The 19,762-nt window shown below is 43.1% G+C and overlaps 1 pseudogene; it reads left to right on the forward strand.

Annotated features, from left to right (window-relative positions):
* Nucleotides 1-9,104: 9,104 nt before the first annotated feature.
* Nucleotides 9,105-19,762, forward strand: part of LOC131831198 (mitochondrial fission regulator 1-like) — a 46,769-nt pseudogene continuing 36,111 nt past the window's right edge.

Consider the following 19,762-nt stretch of genomic DNA (forward strand, 5'->3'; position numbering starts at 1 on the left):
AGCTGAAATTAAAAGCGGAAGAAGGAGCTATGGTGCAGTTACAAACAAAGACGGAAGTGGTAGATAACTTAGATCCTATGCCCACGCGCCCAGCCCCAACAGCGCCACCTTACGAGGGGCCTCCTCCGTATAAACCTTGCTGCACCAAGGCCTGCTATTGTGTGAGCTGCACCGCACGAGTGGCTGCCATAGTAGCCTCTCAGGAGTTTGGGTGGGAACAGGATTCTCATTCAGTCCTAAAATCCCCACTTACTCTAACTCCACCGTTTTTGGCTATAATTATACCTACCAAGACCCGGCGTAAGGCGCGTCAGCTCACCTTCTAGATAGGTGGCTGCTCTGCAATGCTGCACAGGCATGTACAGGCTTGGAAAGCCTTCACTTTATTAATGGGTCTACATGGCGTAACTGTACGTACAACTATCACGTAGGCTCTCGATTTGAAACAAATGTTACTTGCAATTGCACCTCAGCTAAGCACGTAAGTTACTCACCAACGCCCGTCTGTGTTAGAGCTCCCTTTCTCTTCATAGTTTTTAATGCTTCTACTATTAACAAGTCATCTAGTCTCTCTTGTGAGTCCCAGAATTGTCTGCTATCAGAATGTTGGAACGCCACGGTGGGAGACTCGGCAGTAATAGCCAAGATACCGACGTATATCCTGATGCCAGTACAGGTGAACCCCGACAACCTGCTGGTGCTGCTTCGACATACACGAGACTTTGGAATAACAGCAGCCATTATTGCAGCTATTGCAGCATCCGCCGCCACTGCTACTGCTGCCGTGGTAGCGTTGACAACCTCGGTACAGACAGCTACCACGTTCAACAATGTCACAGGAATGGTCGCTGAAGCATTGGCTACGCAAGAACAAATTAACGGACATTTGCATGCTGGGATCCTTATTGTAAATCAAAGGGTTGATTTTGTACAGGAACAACTTGATATCCTGGAGTCAATTGTGTCGATAGGATGCATACATAATATGGCCGGACTTTGTATCACCCCTATAGCTCATAACAACTTATCCTTAGCAGCTAACCTCTCTAGACAATTGGGAAATATGCTTAATGGTACCTGGAACCGTAAATTTCAAAATTTAACTAGGCAATTACGAGCTCAAATTATATCCATATATTCTACCAAAGTAACTATTGCACCTGTTAGTGAGTGGAAAAAATGTTACAGCAATCTGTTTCGTTCCTCAAACAGTGGGCCGGACTTGGTGCCATGGCTGTTCTCTTAATCACAGCTAACGTACTAATGTTACGTTGGGTGTGTGGCCGTGTCCGTCGCAATCAATGACAATAACACCTCATGGTTCAAGCCATGGTGGCTCTTGAAGCTGGTACCTCCCCCCAGATATGGCTAAGTATGCTAGATCGGTAGTCAAAGACGGGTAAGACTGATCCCACACCATAGCAACCTAAGACAGGGGCTCTTCGACCAGGGAGAGTACCCGATGACGGGTAAGCATGTGTGCTGAGGATTGGCAACCTAAGACAGGCACGATCTCAGCCATTATAAATAAATAAAAAAGGGGGAGATGTCGGGAGCCAGTACAGGAGGCCTACTCTAAGAGCTGTAAGGGACTGAATATGATTGGCTGTTCATTTAGGTCCACTCTCGCAGGAGGTGCATGAGCACTGCATTTTGATTGGTTAACACTGCCTGTATAAAAACGCATGCGCCGAGGGTAGAGGGGAGAGAAAGAAAAAAGCGATTAAAGAAGAAGGTTCGCCGCTACGTGAGTCTCCGAGTCGTTCTTGCGGGCCGAGAGCGACACTGTCTCAGGTAGTAAGCGATCTCTGAGCTTGCTGACTAGTGTTCCCTGTGTTCTGTGTGGACTGGGCCTCCATAGTGGGTCAGTCTGCCTTGCTGTGGCTCATAAAGCCCTGTGGGACCAGCTCATTCCTGTCTTGAGTGTGGCTCCTAAAGAGTGTATGGTAAACATTGGGGAGCTTTAAACTTAAATTCCACCTTCTATTCAAGATCCTCATCTTTCTGCATTTGCTTCTATGGATTTTCCATCAGTTCTTCTAGATCTTTCACTGGAGATCCTAGCTCAGACCATCTGAAGCAAAGCAAAATACAATCTTTTTTAAAAATTGTGAAATCAGACTCATTCACAGTCTTCACCTTCACCACAGAACGAAACCAGTATTTAAGGACACCAAATTATCCAAGTTCAAACAAGGAAAATATCTGATGCTGACATATCTAAAATCAGCAGGCACAAAACCCACTACAAGCAGACAATGGGAAATGACAAGAGGGGGAAATCAGAAGGATTTGAGAGCATCTCTGATAAACTGACTGCTGTGGTGAAGCATTTAGGGAGAGTCTGAGCACAGGACATAAAATAAGAACCATAATTAGGACCTAAATTCAACATTGGGAGATGCACAATAGAATGAGGGAGCTCACAGATCAGAGCAGACACACAGTCTCCTTAACATCAGGAATGTTGCCAGAACAGCTCAGGAAGGCTTTCTGGAGGAGCATGTAGCAGCCTCCTGCACTGGAGCCTGAGTGCTGAGTCTATTCCCAGCTGAGAAGAGCAGTTGGATCAAGGAGGCCACCACCCTGCTCTGCCAAGTAAGGTAGTAATAGCACCACCCACCATGCCTTGAGGATTGAAAATTTCCACACTTGTAAAATATATAACTGTGCATAGCACAGTTCTTCAATGTAAAAATGCTTGCATGATGAAGTGAGACAATCCAGCTATCTTCCCATACACCCAAAGAACACTGCCTCCCTGGACTGACTTTCATTTTTATTTGAGTTTTCCCTGTGATGCATCTCCAGGCAGCAACAGGGCTGCATTTAGGGCCCTTGCAGCTAGCACTTCCTCTGATTTTTTTTCTGGAATTTGGTTAGTCAAGAATTCCCAAGTGTGGAAATGTGTTGTTGTCCTCAACGTCTGGCTGTCCCTGTTGCAGAGGGAGTCCCAACTGATAGCAAAGGGCATAGATGTGATTGCCCACAGTAGGACAGTTCCCTTCAGAGCTGTGTCCTGGCCAGGCAGTGAGCCCTGGGCATCAAGACCTCTGTTCCAGTGAGAAGGTCTGCGATAAGTCACAGCATTCCCTTGTGTCCTGATCTGGGCCCCTCTTCTGTTTTTCTGAGTCCTGGCATCTTGCACTGTGAAGGAGAACTTCTGTCTCACCCACCTGATTGAGTCAGGCCAATCTGTGAATCCTGTGGTTAATTTAAGGATTTGGGGCTTGGGTTACATCTCCCAGATCACTTACAGGAGCCCATAAACTAGCATCTGATTGGGTAACTGGGATACAGGGTGTGCATGACCACAATGAAGGGAGTGATAGCACATCATTGGGCCCCATGTGCCAAATGCAAATATTTCTGAGGCAAAAGGGTGCTCAATGTACTTGGGAAGGCACTGCCTCAGAAACTTTGTTCCTTCTATGTTGTTCCTCACTCCCCAGTGCTAGTCATTGAGCTGGCTTCTCCTCCTGGCTCAGGTCATGGCTCCCTGTGCATAGAGACTCTCTCAGATGAGGACATCATCTTAGACACTGTGCCCTTGGTCCTTGACTGCAGCTAACTCTTAGTAAATGCCAGTGTTAGCCCTTTGGTCAAGTCTACCTCTCCCACTGGCTTCCAAGCTTGGTGAGATCGATTGTATGTGTAAGTGAAACCAGTTGTAGAACAGCTCCCCAGCCCTGATGCTTCAGTAGACTTCTCTATTTTAAAAGTTCATTCCAGTGATTCAGACTTAATTATCCTGGGCCTGAGGCCCAGGAATTTGTGTTTGTAAAAAGTGGGTGATCCAACACACAGTCTGGCTAAAGGCATACTCCTTTAGATCCATGTTCCTTTAGAAGAACATGGCATACCATGTCATGAGCCTACCCTGAGGGAGGGTCCTTTCTGCCTCTGTGTGGCAGGGGCTGGGGAATCTAGCAGTGGAGTTCCATCCAGGTTGGAGACTAGAAATGCCTGAGAGGCTTTCACAGCACCTTCTTTTTTTAAATATAATTTTTATTTCTTATTAACATATAATGTATTCTTAGCCTCAGGGGTACAGATCTGTGAACCGTCAGGTTTACACACTTCACAGCACTCACCATAGCACATACTTGCCCCAATGTCCATAACCCAACCACCGTCTCCATATCCCCCTCCCTGCCAGCAACCCTCAGTTTATTTTGTGAGATTAAGAGTCTCTTATGGTTTGTTTCCCTCCTGATCCCATCTTGTTTCATTTATTCCTTTCTTACCCCCTAAGCCCCCCATGTTGCCTCTCAACTTCCTCATATCAGGGAGATCGTATGATAGTTGTCTTTCTCTGATTGACTTATTTAGCTCAGCATAATACCCTCTAGTTCCATCCATGTCATCACAAATGGCAAGATTTCATTTCTTTTGATGGCTGCATAGTATTCCATCATATATATATACCACATCTTCTTTTCCCATTCATCTGTTCATGTACATCTAGGTTCTTTCCATAGTTTGGTTATTGTGGACATTGTCACAGCATCTTCCTAAGTGATTCTGATGTGATGATCCAGGTGGGATCTGAAGGTCCCAAGTGGTTCCAATCCACAATCAGGGTGGGAGAGTTCAGCTTGAAAGGGTTTCAGTTGGTCAGGTTTTTCTGTTTTTGTTTTCTTTCCCTTGAGAAATAGAAGAGAGGTTTAAAATCTATGCAACTTGGGGCAGAGGACCAGGGCCTGACCTTAACTCGAGAGATTGAGAATGAACTGTCCCACCAGGAGGAGGAGCTCTGGCAGGTGGGTGCTTTCAGGTCCCATCAGATGTGCCTACGGCCATGCCGTCACTAACTAATCTGTGGGTAAACTGCCCACCTCATTAGTTTCTAGCAGAGTCTCTGTCTGGCCTTAGTACACTACACGGAGTGTCCTGTCCCCAAGGATGTTACTTTGAAATGTTGCCATTCATGGGTACCCTCTAGCAACTCTTTGAAAGCTTATCATCTTCACGGAAAAGTGTATTTGTCAAAGGATTATAATTTTAATTCATCTTCACTGACTTTTTAACTGGTAATGGAAGTGTGATGGGTTGTGTACAAGTTTTTCAACAGAAAGGCTAGGTAAGCTGAGACCTATATAGTGTAAAAAGACATTCATTTTGATATGCTTCAAACAAGATAGGAGGGAGAGAAGACTGGTAGATTTCAAGGCACCCGGAATCTGTGCTCTATGTCCCTTGGTCTCTATAATTTTTTCTCAATATAATTCTGGGTCCCATCCAAGCTGCTGTCACCAGGATGAAAGAAATGAGAGCCATCTTGTTCAATTTCACTTTTTTTTTTTTTTTTTTTTTTAGGACATTGGGTTATGGAAGGGAAGGTATCCTGTGTATATGGAACTGTGATTTTTCCACTGTCTTGAGTGCAGAGGAGATCACACTTAAATGGTCTCTAAATTCAAAACCAGAGTCAGCAGGGATCCACATTTTCTGCTGGGGCCTGAGGTTTGCCAGCAGAAGTACAGGAAATGGGTGCAGGGATGACCAGGCAGAACTCAAAGCTTACGAAACCCTTCTTAGTACTTGAGTGTCTTCAGTAACTTTACTTGTGGGGAGGACCCAGGGCTTGACCCTTGGGAACATGGATGGCAGTCCTGGAGCCAGTTCTGGGAAGTGGGAGGCGACTGTGTGCTCAGGGAATTGCTGAGTGGAACAGACCCTTTCAGGACTGGCTTAAGTGGCCCAAACCCTCTCCTTGGATCACTGCCTCTTGACTTGCCTTCCATGGGGGTCATGGCACCTCTGAATAGGTTGGCAGCAAAGGTCCTCAGCACCATAGTTTGGGCAATCTCAGTGGGTTAAGTTCTGTCTGGTTTCCTGAAGATGGGACCGTGGGCAATCTCTGGTCTCATAATTCTCCACCCTGCTTAGGGCACAGTGTGGTGGCTAGACCAGCCCTTGATGGTCACTTGAAGTTGAATATAGAAAAGACCTACCTGAGGCCCAGAGTCTGCTGCAAGGCTTCTCCATAGGGATGGGCTAGGGTTTACTGTTGGCTGTGCGTATTGTCCAGAGTAAGTTCTGCAAAGTCATCATCATCTGGGGACATTGTTCCCAGATCTTTATGGTCCTGGGCTTGGGAGGGCAACTGTCCTTGTCAGAATGTTATCTTCTTCAAGATGAAACTCATTTCCAAACATTCCCCAGTCTTGTAGGAAACTCTGGATTCCCTAGTCTCTCCCAAAGACTGGCCTGGAAAGGATAGAGAAATGTGGATACACCCTGGCATATCACTCTGTATATGTGAGTGGTTTTCAGAGACTCCTACACTAATAAGGCCCACACATGCCTTTATGTCTGCTGGTGGAAGATGAGAAATACTTAAATGGGAGGACTGGAACCAGCATCACTAGAAGTAACATCCAATGTCTCTACTCACAGGCATATTGGAAAGCATCTCTGTGCTTCAATATTGTTTGTTCAATAATGAATGAATAGAATCTGAAAACCTTCAGAACAGTTTAAAGTATTTTAATGGATTACTGGTAAGGAAGGGATCTTCCTTGGTTTCAGGGAATATTAACAGTCCTTATGAGGGTCCTTGTTCACCTTTAGGTCATCAGGACTTTGTGTACCTGGAGCTCTGACTCTGCCCACAAAGTCACAGACTTGTCATCCTCAGAGCTTCCCTGTGGGCTGGGAGGGGAACTTGGGGCTGCTGAAGGCTCTGAGGCTGGGGCCAGAAATACTGAGAAAACCAAAAGTAGCTGCTAGTTTGTTGTAACCAGAAGGATTGCCTTTTTTTTTCTTCTTCCCTTCTGTGTTAGGTGACTCTTGACAGAAATATAAAAATTCTAACTTAAACATAATTTTGCACAAAATGACCTGTAATGCCTTGCCTATGAATCTGTTAAAATATAGTACTGAGAATAATCTACCTTATGGATGCTAAGAACTGAGTGAGAAATGTATCATTTTAAAGTAGAAAAGAATCTAAGTCAAGTTAGGAATCAAGAATTGACCTCAAAATTCTTTCTGACCTTCCCCTTCTGCCTATGATGGAAGAAGAAGATCTAGACCCCCTCCAGCATCAAGTAAAAAGCCAGATGAATGACATCATCTGAATGTCTTAGACACTGGACAAAAGGAGGACAGTGTCTGGAGGCAGGAAGCAGGCTGGGGTCCCTGAGACTGCCTGGCTCAGTCTGCAGAGCTTCCAGGATTCAGTGAGTGGGGATCCAGGCAGAGAGAGGGGGTCCCTCTGAAGTAAGGAAACTGAGATGAGAACACAAGGAGGGGAAGTCAGCTGGGAGTCCTAGAGAGGACCTCCAGAGAGGAGGAAAGCATGGCTGAATTGGGTGGGGGGTAATATTGAAGAGGAACTGGCAGAGGGGGTCATTGAATCATCTTCAGGAGTAAGGGTTAGTGCAGATTGAAAAATTAATTTTCTTCTGGTGTTAAAAGGAAAAGACACTACCTCTTCTTTTTCTTTCAGAGCATCTTTGTATCTTCAAATTGTTTCTCTGCCCATTGGTATATCTTTTTATAAGCTAAATAACCTTTCTGTCAGCTTTTCGTTGATAAGTCTTTCTCTAGTGCCTGGGAACCCTCTTCGTGAGGTTGCTTTTCACACAGTTTCTAATTTAAAATACTCCATTGAGAAATTTTATAAATTATTCACACAGAACATCTCTTTAATTGTAATCAAAGAAGGTGAAACCCCTATGTCACAATCACTTTGGGAGGGTAGAGCTCCGGCAGGTGCTGGGCTGTAAGATACAAACCTATCTCCTTGTCTTAGAATATTAGGGATTTTTTTTTTTTTTTTCCAGGAAAGGAAGATGGTGGTGAAGTTAGGAGGACCCTACGCTGGTCTTGTCCCATGAACACAACTAGATAACTATCAAATCCTCCCAAATACCCCATTTGGCCTGAAACTGGCCTGAAGATTGACAGGACAAACTCCATAACTAAGGGGAGAAAAGAGGCCACCTTGAAGGAGGCGGGGACATAGGCAAAAAGCCAAGATGGAGGAATTCATCTCAAATGAAAGAACAAGATAAATCCATGACTGGAGATCTAAGCAAACAAGATATAGGAAAGATGCTTGATGGAGAACTTAAAACAACAATCATAAGGATACTTGCTGGGCTTGAAAAAAGACATGAGTGAGACCCTTATCACATATTTTTAAAAAAAGATTTTATTTGAGACAATGAGTACAAGCAGGAAGAAGGGGCAGAGGAAGAGGGAGAAGCAGACTCCCCACTGAGCAGGGAGCCCAGTATGGGGCTGGATCCAAGGACCTGGAGATCATGAAGTGAGCTGAAAGCTGACACTTAACTGAGCAACCCAGGTGCCCCAGAAGATTGTGTGTGTGTGTGACAAAAGTCATATATTTTATAATGGATATCAAAACATGAAGTTCATTATGACCAGTGAACTTAAAGAATCTTAAAAGATTCTTTATGGAACTCAAGTGCTGACAGAATGCCCTGATGTTACTGCTCAGATATTATTTGCTGGGGACAACTTAATATCTTGGTTTCCTCCTTGTATTTTTCCTTTTAATCTTCTCCACACTCTTCATCAAAAAGACTTATGATTATACTCATGTCCTAACCGTGCCATTGAATGGGGAATGTGCCAATTCAATTTCTTTCTTTCACAGGCTGGAGACTCTAAACTGTTATTACCTGTGGGAACTTGTAGAGCTTAAATAGTGCAATGTGTCCCCTCCCATGACTGCTGCCAGTTTGGCCTGCCTTTGGCAGCTGTAATTGGGGAAGGTTGGTGTAAGGGCCTACCCCTCCCAGAGGAACTTACTTATAAACCCCGGATATAGGGGGTGGGCCAGGCTGGATGGAGACATCCAATCAGTGGGGTGCGCATATATTTACTGAGGTGAGTTGAAATCCCATTGGCCACCAGTGTGTGGGCCGGGCTCAACCACCTCTATAAAGGTTAGTCTGCGAGGCTGGGGGGTGGGGGTAGTAGGAGGAGTCAGAATTGTAGTTAGAATAGCTGTTAGGATAGCCAGTAGGGTAGTCTTCAGGAGAGTTGGAGCGTCCTGGTCATCATGGTCGTCGGGAGCGTTTTGTTTGTCCTGGTCATCGTAGTCATAGGCAGTGGCACCATAGCGAATGGCCTTGCCGCCAGCAGCCTCACTGCCAGCAGCGACCCCCCCCCCCCCCCCCCCCCGCCGCCCCAGTGAGCAGCCTCACCACCACTTAGCCGCGCCCCGCTGCAAGTGGCCTCGCCGCCCTGGGCAGCGGCGCCACCACCGCAAGCGGCCTCACCGGAGCGGCATCATTCTGGGGAGCGGCCCCATCCGGGGAGCGACCTCATCAGCAGTGGCCTTGTCCTGGGAGCGGCCTTGTCCAGAGTGGTCTCTTGGGAGTGGCTCCAACCGGGGAGCAACCTCATCCTGGGAGCAGCCTCATCCTGGGAGTGGCCTCCTCTGCAGAGCGGCCTCATCTGGAGCAGCCTTCTTGGGAGTGACCTTGTCGGGGTCATCGCCGTGGTCTCTTCATAAGCGATTGGCCCCTACCAGTCAGTTTGATTTTTGATGCTTGGCGTGAAATAAAGCTTTGATTTTCACTTTGTGTCAGTCTCGTTCCTTTGATCACGCAGCCTAACAGTTGGATTCCGCAAGGAAAACACCTTGGGAGCTCTTCAAGGTCCTGCCAGCCCTGCTGTAGACCTCATAAAATATGAAATCTCATAAATGTTGGGCAAAATATAAGGGTCTCGGTTGATGTCTTCCACAGCAAATTCTAGAATTAGAGCCCTGCTGGCAACATTTGTAAACCTACCTTCAGGGAAAGAAAGAAGTCATCAATTCTCTCTGGACTTTCATGGGACTGTTGATTCCCACCACCTGCCCCCCATCCCCAGAGCAGTTCTAGGTTTACAGCAAAGTTGAGTGGAAGGTAGAGTTCCCATATGGCTTCTGTCCCCACACATGCAGAGCCTCCCCCCACTACCAACATCCCACACCAGAGTAGAACATTTGTTTCTAATGAATGAACCTACAATCACATGCTTCTGTCACCCCAAGTCCAGAGTTTACATTAGGTGGTCACTCTTGGTGTTCCATTTGCTGGGTTTTGACAAGTGTATAATGACCTGTTTCCATCATTGTAGTATCATAGAGAATAGTTACTCTGCCTTAAAATCCTCCATGCTCCACTATTCATTTCCCTGTCCTCCCAACCACTGATATTTTTTACTCTCTCCACAGTTTTACCTTTTTGAGAATGTCCCATCATTGGGAAAGTACAGTATGCAGCTTTTTCACGTTAGCTTCTTTAACTTAGGAATATGCACTTAAGCTTCTACCGTCTCTGTTCATGGCTTGATAGCTTATTTCTTGTTAGTGCTTAAGAATATTCTGTTGTCTGGATATACTCCAGTTTATCCATTCACCTGCTGAAGGACATCTCTTACGCTTCCAAGCATAAGTTGGTGGTCTGGATTTTAGCCATCCTAATACGTGTGGAGTGGTATCTCATTGTTTTGATTTGCAATTCCCTAAAGATGTGTGGAGCATCTTTTCAAATACCCATTTGCCATCTGTGTGTCTTCTTTGGTGAGAGGTCTCTTCAGAGCTGCCAATTTTTGAATTGTTTTATTTTCTGGGGGCATTGTTGAGTTTTAAGCGTCTTTCATGTATTTTGGGTAAAAGTGCTTTATCAGGTATATCTTTTGAAAATATTTTCTCCCAGTCTGTGGCTGTCTTCTATTATCTTGACAATGTATTCTGTAAGCATAAGTTTTTAATTTAAACGCAGCCCACGGTATAGGTTATACCTAACTATATAGGTATAGGGTATAGTTGCTTTGGTGTTGTATCTTAAAATGTCAAGACCAAACCCAAGGTCATCTAGATTTTCTCTGGTATTTTCTAGGAGTGTTACAGTTTGGCATTTTGCATTTGGTCTAGATTTTACTTATTTGAGAGAGAGAGCCCATGAGCATGGGGGGCGGGGCAGAGAGAGAGAGGGAGAAGCAGACTCTCCACTGAGCAAGGAGTCTGACATGGGGCTAGATCTCAGGACTCATGAGGATCATGACCTGAGCTGAAAGAAGACACTTAGCTGACTGAGCCACCTGTGTGCCCCAAGACCATCTTTTTTCTTTTGTCCTATTTTGTTGAAATTCAGTTAACATCTAGTATACCATTAGTTTCAGATATAGAGTTCAATTATTCAATTGTTTTTAACACCCAGGGCTCATAATATCATGTGTCTTCTTTAATGCCCATCATGCAGATACCCCATTCCCCCCACCCACCTTGCCTCCAGAAACCCTTAGTTTGTTTCCCAAGATTAAGAGTCTCTTACGGTTTGTCTCCCTCTCTGATTTTGTCTTGTTTTATTTTTCCCTCCATTCCCCTATGATCCTGTTTTGTTTCTTAAATTCCACAAAGGAGTGAAACCCTATAAGTGTCTTTCTTTGACTTATTTTGCTTTGCATAATCCCCTCCAGTTCCACCCATGTCATTCCAAATAGTAAGATTTCATCCTTTTTTATGGCTGAGTAATACTCTATTTTGTATATCTGTCACACCTTTATCTACTCATCTGTCAATGGACATCTGGGTTCTTTCATATTTTGGCTATTGTGGACATTACTGCTATAAATGCTGGGGTGCAGGTGCTCCTTCAGATCACAATGTTTGTATCCTTTGGCTAAAGCCCTACTAGTGCAATTGCTGGACTGTAGGCTATCTCTATTCTTAACTTCTTGAGGAACCTCTGTACTGTTTTCCAGAGTGGCTGCACAAGTTTTCATTCCCACCAGCAATGTAAGAGTGTTCCCCTTTCTCTGCATCCTTGCCAACATTTGTTGTTTCCTGACTTGTTAATTTTAGCCATTCTGACTGGTGTGAGGTGGTATCTCCATCCTTTTTCTTTTTTTTAATTTTTGATCCCTTCTCAAATACCAGTTCACTGTATTAGTGTAGATCTATTTCTGGACAGTTCTATTTCATTGATGTATTTGTCTGTTCTTTTGCTAATACCACAGTGTCCTGATAACTTTATAGTAAGTCTTGAAATCAGGTAGTGTCAGTTCAACTTTTCTCTTTTGTCTTGGCTATTGTAGATCTGTTTCCTCTCTGTATAAACCCTTTGAATAAGTTTTTTGATTTCCACAAAATAGTTTGCTGAAAACTTTATTGGGATTGCACTGAATCTATATGTCAAGCTGGGAAGAGCTGGCCTCTTGACACTACTGAGTCCTTGAACAAGGGTTATCTCTCCATTTATATAGTTCACTGATTTCTTTCATTAGAGTTTTATAGTTTTCCTCATGTAGATCTTCACACATACTTTGTTTTATAGCTAAGTATTTTACTTTGGGGGTTGCTAATGCAAATGGTATTGTTTCTAATTTCAGAATACACTTGTTCATTGCTGGTACATACGGAAGTAATAGATTTTTGTGTATTAACCTTATATCCAGTAACCTTGCTTATTAATTAGTCCCAGGAGGTTTTGTTTGGGGAGGGTTAATTTTCTTCATATTGTCATGTCATCTGTGAACAAAGACAATTTTATTTATTCCCGATCTGTATTCCTTTCACTTTCTTTTCTTGTCCTATTGAATTATCTAGGACTGCTAGGATGATGTGGGAAGAGAGTGATGAGAAGATGAATCCGTCTTCTTCCTGAGCTTAACAGGAAAACCTCTCATTTATCATTGTTTTAGTATGATGTGAGCTGTACTTTCTCTGTAGGCTTTCTTTGTCAAGTTGAAGCTCCTCTCTATTAGTATACTAAGTTTTTTAAAAAATTTTTTATTTATTTATTTGACAGAGATCACAAGTAGGCAGAGAAGCAGGCAGAGAGAGAGGGGGAAGCAGGCTCCCCTGAGCAGAGAGCCTGACACAGGGCTCGATCCCAGGACCCCAAGATCATGACCTGAGCCGAAGGCAGAGGCTTAACCCAGGTGCCCCAAGAATATCTTTATTGTAAGAAAAACATTTGATTAAAAAACCAAAGGAATAGGGCACCTGAATGGCTCAGTGGGTTAAGCCGCTGCCTTCGGCTCAGGTCATGATCTCGGGGTCCTGGGATCGAGCCCCGCATCGGGCTCTCTGCTCAGCAGGGAACCTGCTTCCTCCTCTCTCTCTGCCTGCCTCTCTGCCTGCTTGTGATCTCTCTCTGTCAAATAAATAAATAGAATCTTTTAAAAAAATAAACCAAAGGAATGAAATCTTAATGTTAGAATTTATTTTTAAAATCACAACTTGAACTTGTGATTCCTTTTTCTTATTTAAAAAAAAAAAAAGACATAGCCTACCTTCCTAATATGAAAAGGCATGGAGACAATGATAGTTTAATATCAACGAGGACCCCTAGAATAGATTAAATCTTCTAAATATTATTCACTACTCAAAAGAGACAAGGGTCCTTGGAGAAAAACAATCTAAGTATGAGGAGCACATGTACAAGAAAAGGTCATACTAAAATTCTTGGGGATGACCTGGCATATCAACAAATTTACTTTAAAACACATCAGCAACAGGGGTGGGGGGGCGCCTGGGTGGGTCGTGGGTTAAGCTTCTGCCTTCATTCAGCTCAAGTCATGATCCCAGGGTCCTAGGATCGAGCCCCTGAGCAGGGAACCTATTTCTCCCACTCCCTTCACCCATTGCTCCCCATCTCTTGTGTTCTCTGTCAAATAAATAAAATCTTTATATATACATATATATAATTTTATAAATAAAATATAAATTTTATATGTGCTGGAATAAATATATGCTGGAATATATATACATATATGTGTGTGTGTGTGTGTGTGTGTGTATATATATATAAAATCAGCAATGGAACACCTGGTTGGCTCAGTCAGTTAAGCATCTTAATTGTGGCTCAGGTCATTCTCTCTGGGTCATGAGACTGAACCCTTTGTCTGGATCCCCACTCATTGGGGAGTCTGTTCTCTCATTCTCCCTCTACCCTTCTCCCTGCTCTCTCTCTCAAATTAAAAATAATAAAACACATTAGCAAAAAGAAAAGATAGGCGGGGATAATGGTGGCAAAATGTTAATTGCTAAACTATGTGATAGGCCAATGAATTATGCCAGACAGATACATGGAGTACATCCAGTTCTTTTGCTGTTTGAAAACTTTTAAAAAAATTAGTTTCAGAGGTGGAATTTAGTGACTTATCAGTTGCATATAACACTCAGTTCTTATTACATCAAGTACCCTCCTTTAATGTCTATCACCCAATTACCCCATTCCCCACCACCTCCCCTCCAGCAACCCCCAGTTTATTTCCTATTGTTAAGAATCTTATGGTGGGGCACCTGGGTGGCTCAGTGAGTTAAAGCCTCTGCCTTTATCTCAGGTCATGATCTTGGGGTCCTGGGATCGAGCCCTGAATCGGGCTCCCTGGGAGCCTGCTTCCCCCTCTCTCTGCCTGCCTCTCTGCCTACTTGTGATCTCTGTCAAATAAGTAAATAAAATCTTTAAAAAAAATCTTATGGTTTGCCTCTCTCTCAATTTCATTTTTCCTTCCCTTCCCCTATGTTCATCTGTTTTGTGCCTTAAATTCCATGTTATCAGTGAAATCATGTATTTCTTTCTCTGATTGACTTCTCAGCATAATACCTTCTGGTTCTATCCACAGTGTTGCAAATGGCAAGATTTCTTTCTTCTTGATGGCTGAGTAATATTCCAGCATGTGTAGACACCACATCTTCTTAATTCATTCACCTGTTGATGGACATCTGTTCTCCTTCTATAGTTTGGTTGTTGTGGACATTGCTGCTATGAACACAGTACAGGTGGCTTTTCAATCACTATCTTTGCACCCTTCAGGTAAATACCTGGTAGAGTAATTGCTGGGTTGTATGGTAGCTCTATTTTTAACTTTTTGAGGAATCTCCATAGTTTTGAAACTTTTGTAATAAAATTTAAAATGAAAGAAATTTCTCTAATTTGACTAGGAGTATTTGCAAAATCCTACTACAAACATCATACCACATAGTGAAATTTTGACTCCTTTTGAGATCTGAAGTGATACTTGGCTATTTGCTATGACAATTTCTGTTAAAAATTGGGGTAGGGGTTCTACTTCATCACGCAAGGCACTGTTGATCCTCTATTGTGTCTGTTTTTTCTTTTATCTTTATTTCCTTTTTCTATTTTTTTTAAAAGATTTTTATTTATTTGACAGACAGAGATCACAAGCAGGCAGAGAGGCAGGCAGAGAGAGAGGGAGGAAGCAGGCTCCCTGCTGAGCAGAGAGCCTGATGTGGGGCTCGATCCCAGGACCCTGAGATGATGACCTGAGCTGAAGGCAGAGGCTTAATCCATTGAGTCACCCAGACGCCCTTCCTTATTCTATTTTGAATTAAGTTCTTAATTTCGACACTTGACTAATATTCAACTTTTCAGTTATTTAAATACCATCATTTATTTCTAAATGCTTTTTATTTCCATTGATATCTTGTATCCATGTTATTTATATATATACACACACACACACATGCACATATGTGTGTGTGTGTATTTGTTTTACACACACACACACACACACACACACACACACACAATTTGCTTATTTAACCTTTGTTTTTAGGAACTGCAGGACTGTTTACCAAAGCAGCTGCTCCCTCTAGAAATGTCTGAGGGTTCCAATCTCTCCACCTCTTCACCAACACTCTTTAAAAAAAAAAAAAAAAAAGATTTTCTGTGTCAGGAGAGAGAGAGACAGTAGTATGAGCACACAAGCAGGGGAAGCAGCAGGCAGAGGGAGAAGTAAGCTCTCCACTCTGCTGGGAGCCCAATGCGGGGCTCCATCCCAGGGCCCTAGGATTGTGACCTGAGCTGAAGGCAGATGCTTAACTGACTGAGCCACCCAGGTGTCCCGCCATCACTCATTGTGTCAGTCTTTTTAATTACACGCATCCTAGTGGGTGTGAGGGACATACCATTTTGGTCTTTCAACCCTTTAAAACTGCTCGTGGTTTGTGTCTTTGACCAAGAGGTATGGGTGCCCATCTTTCCGTAGCTTCCATCTTTGTCTCAGGTGACTAAGATTGAGTCCCAATTTCAGCTTTAGCTCTTTTTCTTTTAACAGCCTGCCATTTCCAAAGCTCATTTTCATTAGAGGGGCCAGGTACTCTGCAAACACACTACAGCTAATGTAATGCACTGGTCAGGCCATTTACATCAGCACATCCTTACACAAGCATTGCTTCACTAAGTCACATAACATTCCTACGGATCAGCAAGAACTCTGCTCCCGTTTTCTCTGGGTGGATAAACTGAGACCCAAGGAAGATAATGTGCATGCCCAAGGTCTTCAAAGTGAATCAAAATTTTTATAACCGCTAAGTATGGTGTGGTCAGAGAACACGGTATGTAGGCTAATTTTTATACATCTCCCAAATGGCCTTCTCAAGACTATGTATTCTAATTGTTGATGGCCCAATTCTGTGTACTCATTTGCTTAAATGTATTACCTGGGCTTTTTAAATGTTCTGTATCTTTGCTGATAACATTTGGCCAATCAGTAACTGAGAGCAAATGTTCAAAGATCCCAGTATGATAGATGATTTGTCACTTTCTTGTCAAAGTTCTATCAACTTCTGCTTTGAAGAATCCATGAACAGGAGGATGGTTAAAATAACTGGGGTTTTCATATCCTCATATGTAGCCACAAAAATTGAACAAGACAACCTGTGTGAATATTAAAACCTAATACTGAACAAAAGCCAGATTTATAAAATGCCTCTGGTATGACTTAATAAAGTTTGGACAAATACAATCTGTTATTAGATGCATACAGGTATAGAATTTTTATATCTTTAAATTCTTGTAGCTTTAATGCACATTTTTATTATACTTGAATATAATAATTTTAAGTCTACTTAAGTCTTAAAAGTCTCTTTCATCTGATAGCAGTATAAGTATACCGAATTTTTTTGGCTAGCATCTGCCTGATCTTTACATAGACTTTGAAACTTTCTATGCCCTTACATTTTAAATTTCTTTTTGAATGCATACAGCTGGATTGTTATCAATATTATCATTACTCAATCTGACAATCTTTTTACCTCTTACGTTTAGTGAATTAGCAATTGATTTTCATATATTTGGACTTATTTTTATCTTAATACTCTATGTGATTTTTTTGCATATTTTTCCTTTCTTTGCTTTTTTTATATTCAGTTCACTATTTTTCCTGCTTCTGATTTTTTTTCCCCTCTAGTTTGGAATTTACATACTCTAGTGGTTAGCCTTGACATTTTAGCATGTACAGGTAATTACCAAAGAAAAATTAAACAAAAATGCAACAATAAGCTTTTAGCTTTAAAGTTTCATACCTATTTCTATGATTCAATATTTCAAATACTTTTTGGCTTCACTAGACAAACACTATATTACTACTTAGGACACTTATTCATTTATTGTACCTTTCTATAAGCCACGCTGTGCTTCTGGGATCACGTCTCTTCTGCAGTACAGTTCCTGGAGTATTTTGATATTATGGTCTGCACTGGGCATTTTATGTTCTATAAGGACAATTGTAAAAACCACGTATTGTTGAAACCCACAGGTACTTTCCTATCCATACCTTGTTTTATGTCTTTTGGACACCCTAAAAGTCACTCCAATTGTGGGAATCCACAAATATTTGGAATTAAACAGCACCACTATAAATAATCCATGGGTCAGAAAGGAAATAACTAGGAAAGAATATTATAAATGAGTCCAACACAATTGACAACGTAGATAAACTGGGTGAATCATTGATTACCAACACTGACTTAAGCAAAATTCAATTTCTTATTATAGGTCTACTCAGGTTATTAAGTTTTTCCGCAAATTTTAGGAAAATTGAATAATTAATCCCTTTGTCCACCACACAAAAATATTTGGAATAAAAATGTAGACTAACAAAAAATGGGCATGACGGATCTTATTAGGACATGAAAATGTTCTAGGGGCGCCTGGGTGGCTCAGTGGGTTAGGTGTCTGCCTTTCGCTCAGGTCATGATCAAGTCCCGCATGGGGCTCCCTGCTCAGTGGGCGTCTGCTACCCCCAGTCTCTCTCCCTCTCTCAAACAAATAAAATCTTAAATGTTCTAAAACTGAATTGTGGTCACACCACTTCATGAAGTTACTAAAACCCAGGCAGAGAGGGAGGCTGCCGGCCCGGTGCTCTCCACCTGCTGTCTCCCAGCGTCGACTCTGGCAGTGGCACCGAGGACCGCAAGTGCACCAGCACATTGGGCATGGACTTCTGCTCAGTCACCGGCAAGAGGCTGGAGCGGCCCCCAGGAAGCCCGTGACTTTTCTCCCGGTCTGCTGGCAGCCTATGGAAGCCGGGGCACTGCCTGTCCACATCCCCAGGTGGTTGGTCTAAAAGCGCTGCATCCGAGTGCCCAGGAGGTTTATGGCAGAAAGCTGGGGCCCTGTGCCCTCTGATTCTTCTGCCAGGTGCTCCTCCCAGGTAGCATGTGCAGGTGCCAGCTCAGCCTCACCCCAAATGTCCCTGGTGCCTCCTGTGCCCTCCACCTATGCTATGGTCTGGCAGTACCCACGCCCCCTCCGAGAGAATGCTGAGCCTCACTGCTGGGTGCAGGAGGAGAGATTTCCCCGCCTCTGGGAGGAGGAACCTCTACTCTTTGATGCACTTGCATGGAGTGTGTTTATCTGAAAATGGGTTTACCTTGCAAGAAGCAGAAATCACTGCACCCGCACTGGTCAAGATCATGAAGGCCAGAGAGGGTCACCAAGATGCAGCAGATCATGACTCTTCAGCAAATGTCTCAGGTCATTCATGTGAAATGGGAGAGGACTGTCAGGTAGAAAAGTGAATTTTTGGCCTTCAGATTAGAAGATGAGAAAACTTCAACTACCTCAGATAAAATGACAAAGAGTGAAGTGACCGAAGTCCAAACAGGTACCACATTAGATTTAATCCAGAAAAGAGTAAAATATTCATCAAATAACTTTATTCATTGAAAATAATTGTACTCCTGGAATCCATGGAAATTGCTGGAAATGAGGACAGAAAAACAGTGCTGCTCGCCCAGCAAGCTCAGGCGCCCACCCAGGGAGACACCGAGGTTGCCCACCTCCAAACCATGCTCTAGTCTTGTAAGCCTGATAATATGAAATGTTAAGCAGGGTCTGTATTTCGTGTGCCTAACAGCAACTCTGGAGTTTTATCCCTATGGATATAATAAACTATTTAAAGAAGGAAAAGAAAGATACTAAAAACCACTGATAAGAAAAAAGAAATCACAACGAAATACTTACTCCATCCTCTGAATCACAGCTCCCAAGGGATTTTCTTCTGACTCCTCTGGTCACTCCTGAGTCTCCTATCCAGGTCCCTCTGTGCCCACTGTTCCATAGATATAAGGTTTTATAAAGCTCTCTTCTGAGCCTTCTGTTCTTTACACTTCTCAAAGAGCTTAAATGTCTGTATAGTCTTTTTGTTCTCAAAAAACACCCATGACTTTACATACGGGTTTTATACCAGAAAACTGAAAATTTCACCGCCAGCCTAAATGTCTTGACTCCCACTGCTACTCCGCCCACCACCTGTGTGATAGCCACTCAGATTCAGAGCTCGGTCTCTAGGCTTCACGCAAACTCATCTAAACCACTCGGGAACAGACTAACGAGTGGCTTGCTTCATAACCTTGGCCACTTTCTGGCTATACAGTGATTGGCATCTCAGCTGGGATTCTCTGAAAGTGCAGCCCAACCGAGTGGTCTCACAGCTTGTGAACAGCAGGCAAGGGTCCCAGTCAGCATCTTCATGT

Source organism: Mustela lutreola, chromosome 5 (assembly GCF_030435805.1).
Source record: "Mustela lutreola isolate mMusLut2 chromosome 5, mMusLut2.pri, whole genome shotgun sequence".
NCBI classification, from domain to species: Eukaryota; Metazoa; Chordata; class Mammalia; order Carnivora; family Mustelidae; genus Mustela; species Mustela lutreola.